General features: G+C 40.8%; 1 non-coding gene and 1 pseudogene across 1 annotated transcript; both read right to left on the minus strand.

The window, feature by feature from the left end:
• Positions 1–702: 702 nt before the first annotated feature.
• On the minus strand, positions 703–4,076 carry LOC102509071 (annotated as a pseudogene).
• Positions 4,077–4,586: 510 nt separating this feature from the next.
• On the minus strand, positions 4,587–4,658 carry TRNAT-AGU. Its single transcript has one exon. It is a non-coding gene; the product is annotated as a tRNA-Thr (tRNA).
• Positions 4,659–5,001: the final 343 nt, after the last annotated feature.

The raw sequence follows: 5,001 nt of genomic DNA on the forward strand, positions 1-5,001 counted from the left end.
ACCTCCTGCCCACCTCCCACCCACACCCCATCCCCTTCTTTCTCACTCAGCGGTAACCCGGTTATGTGAGTTTGGATTTTGATATCGCATTACATTACCAAGATGTCTTTGAGTCCCAGGTTTCTTACCTGGAGGAGGAAAAAAAAAAAAAACAAAAAGAAAGAGATAAGAATATTGACAAGAATGAAATTGAGAAAAATCTTGATTAGATGCTTAATATATTGTCTGGACAATTGCAGGTTCTCACTAAATATTGATGACTCTCTTGCTTCTTTGCTTATTAGGCTTTTCTTTTCTTTTTCGCTTTCTTTTTCTTTCTTTTTTCTTTTTCTTTTTCTCTTTTCTTTTCTTTCTCTTCTTTTCTCTTCTTTTCTCTTCTTTTCTTTCCTTCCTTCCTTCCTTCCTTCCTTCCTTCCTTCCTTCCTTCCTTCCTTCCTTCTTCTCTCTCTCTCTCTCTTTCTCTCTTTCTGAGTGCTGCATTTTGGTGATCACATTTACTGGAAGGGTTGGAGAAAAATTAAAATGCCATTTAGCTTAAGAATTTGTGCATTATCTGAAAATTAACTTCTTTCAGGAATGGAAGAATTCTTGGTTATTTCTTAATATCAAAATGGACACAGGTATCTCTCTTGAATATCTTCTCCATTTAAAGGGGCCATCATAGAAGTTCTCCTATTTTCCACACAGGATAAATTCTTTGTTTCAGCCAACACTCAATGGCGGGGCAACTAGCACAGTGCCATCTCCCCAGACAGAGAGGGTTGGAATATTCCATTTTGTTGATTTACGGTGTCTCTGCATGTTTCTTCATCGATTCCTATAGTTGTCACAGAGTCCTCCACATCTCCCAATATCACATTTAAATGTTGATCATCATGTAACCTGCCTCTCTCTGTCATTTCTCATTTTCACATAGACTCGCTCATCCAGGCTGAGCCTGCTGGGGTCCAGGGGCTCTTCTGCAGTGTTGGTACTTTGTGGCTTGTCCACGTCGCCTGCCTGTGTTTCAACCGCTGTGCCCCGAGGTTTTCAATAGCTAGTGAGTTAGCATACAGAAGACACTCAATGCTCTTTGAATTAATCCTCCTTCTTGTCTCTATTAAAAATTAAACATTTTAGGGCAGGGTCCTCTCTGGGTCTGGTATGTAGAAGCTTGTGCATGGTGCCCACTGATAAAATCTTTGTTGAATAATTGAGAAATATTGTTAGGAAAGCAAGGGAACTTCCAAATGAGAGCTGATTGCAATTTTACACTGTGCGTGTCTGGAGAGGAATTGAGTTTGAAACCCTACGTCTCTCCCAGCACAGGCTCTGGACCCAGATTCTCTCCCAATCTCCAAACAAGTCCCTGCTTTTATAGTTTAACGAACCGTTGCAGGTGGCCTCAGGAACACAGAAGGAATCATTAATCAGAGACACATATGCCACATCTTTGGAATCTGTCAAACCCGTACCTAAAAAATCATCTGTGTATATTCCACAGTGACAAAAGCAATACATCCTAATCTCCTACAGAATATTAAATCCCACCACCAAAACAAATGCCTTGTGACAGGTGATTGATAGGTGTTTCCCCTGACAGCTGCTGGCACAGAAATCCCCCCTCAAACCCGTCTCTGAAAAAAAGTAGAAGAGCAGTTTGAATTCCCCAGCTAGCGCCCACCCCACACCACGTGGTGCGGCGTCTAACTGCCTCACCATAAAAGACGTAACATTCAATTGACCTTTTACTTATCTATAAATGCAGAGTGAGCTGCGTGGACCCCGATCCACCAAGGAACCATTTCAGGAAAACTTATTTCCTTTTACTATCCATAAAAATAAATCGCTCCTCACAAAGGAGAGACAAAAAATCCACTCTCTTGTCCTAATACGATTATTATGAAAGGGATGTTTTCTCTGAGCAATCATAACGAGGTGGCATGCTGTCAATTTTTTATCAAGCTTTGTTGCCACACTCAGATTGTCTGGGGCTCCAGGGAGAGAGCATGCAGTGGGCTGGCTTTGTTTTATTTTTGCTGATGTTGTGATGGATCAAATGTTTCTAATGCAGGTAAATTTTTATCATTGGCCTCCCAACTTTTCCCCTGATGCAGGATGAAAGATGAGGGGAAGTGTGGAAGCAGCTTTAGACGAGGGAGAGTGATGCTGGGGTAAAAATGTGCATATGCACAAGTGCACATGTGAGTGCACACACTCGCGCTGGATGGTGCTCCGTGCTCTTCTGGCCCGCAACAGTGGGAAAGAAGTTCTGCCATTGTGATAAGAAAAAAAAACTATGTCCTCCAGCTTTGGTATTTCTCAATAGTCTTCACTTTAAGGGTCTCTGTGACACTTTGCTCAGCTCACAGTTGGTCAGGGTGGCTGTGCTGCACGCTGTGTTGTGCTCCTTTGAAGCCAAGGATGAAATTAACCGTGAGTATAGTCAGTATCCACTTCGTACCAGGAAAGACACTCTTTGCTTTACAGAAAACCCCATCTTCATGAGAGGTTGCTGTCTCTTTTTGAAAATGAAGAAACAGGTTTGGGCAACCGAGGAACTGGGCTAAGGTCCCACAACAAATGAAGAACAGAGGGGAGAGAGCCACCTTCTCCAGGGTTAGTGGGGTGATTACTCCCTGGTAAGGTGTGAACTGGAAGACAGGCAGGATGGTGTTCTCAGCACCTAAGGCAGGTGGAGACACGGGACCCACCGGATGAAGTGGGACAGTCTTGCCAGACAGAAGTTTAAATGTGGTTGAGGCTCCAGGAGAAACAAATAATTGTCTTTCTCATTGGATAGGCTGTTGTGAGCAGAACCATAGAGGTACAGTAATATAAGCTAAGAACAGACAAGGAACAAAATTAAATTAAAAAAATCTTTAAAAATTACTTTCATATATAAAATAGATTTAAAAAAACAAGGACTTACTGTATTGCACAAGAAACTATTTGAAATTTTCTAATAACCTGTAATGAAAAAGAATCTGAAAGACAATAGATAGAGATGTTATAACTGAATCACTTTGCTGTACACGAGAAACTAACACTACAATGTAAATCAACTACACTTCAATTTAAAAAAGTAATAAAAATTAAATTAAATTAAAAATTACTTCTATTATTGTGGTTTACTTATTCTTGACATTATACTTGTAATAAGTTAGAAAAAATTTTATGTAATATATATTTTAAAATGCCTCTAAGCAAAGAGAAGCATATAAAACCACGTGTCGGTTAATTATCCACATTTTAAAGTATATCCTTATATATATATATATATATATATATCCATCCTTATAGCCTTATCGTTTTGAATTAAATGGCTGAGCTTTGACGGCATGAAATGTATTTTTTAGTCTATTCAAGTTTTTATTTTTAAATTACAGTTAATTCTGGTAAAGTATAATTTACTAAAATATTATGGGCGTACATTAAGAATATTCTTTCATGGTATTTTAAAAAATATCTTTTATACCTGTAATCATGTCTCCTTTCTCTTTCTAATATTGTGTGTGTGTGTGTACACCTCTTAGGTTTGGTTATTCTTAATCAGTTGTTCATCCTAGGAGCCCTGGTTTTTTAGTTAAGAGACCACATTTGAAGATTTGAAAACCCTTTGCTATGGGGTCGGTCATAGCTTTCTGTTGTTTTTCAGTGAACTGAGCTATGAGATGCTTTTAAAATAAAATACTTGATGGGTTCATACCGATGGATATTGCCAATTCACATTCAGAACCACCAGCAATCTTCTTAACCTCACCAATATGCCAATGTCACCCACACTGACAATCCCACTGATCAACGAAACTGACATCATCTCTCATCTGTTTTGTCCAAAGAGGCACACACCACGGTCTCAAAACTGTGATATAAATGCTGCCATCACCAATGTTTTCTGAAAACATGTCAAGACTCTTTATTTAAAATCAGTTTTTAGGAAATATCCCACTAGGAACAAATAGTCAAATAATGAAATTTCTCTGGGTGGTTAGGTCACCAGCTGACTCTTGGCAAGTCCTAAACAGAAATGACAGCCTCACTCACAAACTTAAATGTGCTCATCCCTTCTCCGGTTCCTCACCTCGGTACACCATGGTCTGGTCCCACCTCCCTCTACAGGTGCCCTCCCTGCAACTTGCTGGGCCATTCCACCCTGTGGACTTGCTGAAATGTTGGCTATTCCCAGAATAGGCCACGGTGATAAAGACACCTGCACTTATGCCTGGGAGTTTGGGACTTGTCAAGGGTCAGATGACTTGGTGCCATGAGCTGTGCTTTTGGGAGTATGTCTGGGGTTCCTGAGAAGGGTGTACCTCACCGCAGCATTTAAGCAGAGGGAATGAGGGCTTTCCAGACTGACTGCTCCAGGACAGGGAAAGGAGTGTCTGAGGAACCACAGATGTGGGCATGGAGGTGTCCCATCCACCAGCTGATGAGGGTCAAGCCTGAAAAAGCTTGTGGGCTGCATCTGGAAGCATCTTTGGTATCCTCAGAGCCTACACTTGATTGTGAACAGCCTAACCTGAAAACCTTGAATAACCCTGGGGTTAGCAATAAACTTTGGGGGGTGGTGGTGGTAATTATGCTTATTTATCATTTTTTAATGGAGGTACTGGGGATTGAACCCAGGACCTCGTGCATACTAGGCATGCACTCTACCACTGAGATATACCCTCTCTGCCAGCAATGAACTTAAAAAAAATCTTACTCAGCTTATCTTGTAGAATGTGTAAGAGTCAACCATATATCTATACTTTCTAAGTCAACGTCAAGTAATGATAAAGGACTGAGTGTCTATGTGTGTTTGAGTGCGCATGCCTGTGTGTATGTGTGTGTGAGAGAGAGACAGAGAGAGAGAGAGAGAGAGAGACAGTTCCAGAGCCGCCTTGAGCCCTGTAGACGGGAAGCAAGGATAGACACTATCTTCAAATGCTAGAAACATTATTTACAGATCCCTTTCCAAGAGCAAAGAGCTCTCCCAAACATAGAAGTAAATAATGTATTCTTAACGGAGAACCT

Source organism: Camelus ferus, chromosome 27, assembly GCF_009834535.1.
Source record: "Camelus ferus isolate YT-003-E chromosome 27, BCGSAC_Cfer_1.0, whole genome shotgun sequence".
Classification (NCBI taxonomy): Eukaryota; Metazoa; Chordata; class Mammalia; order Artiodactyla; family Camelidae; genus Camelus; species Camelus ferus.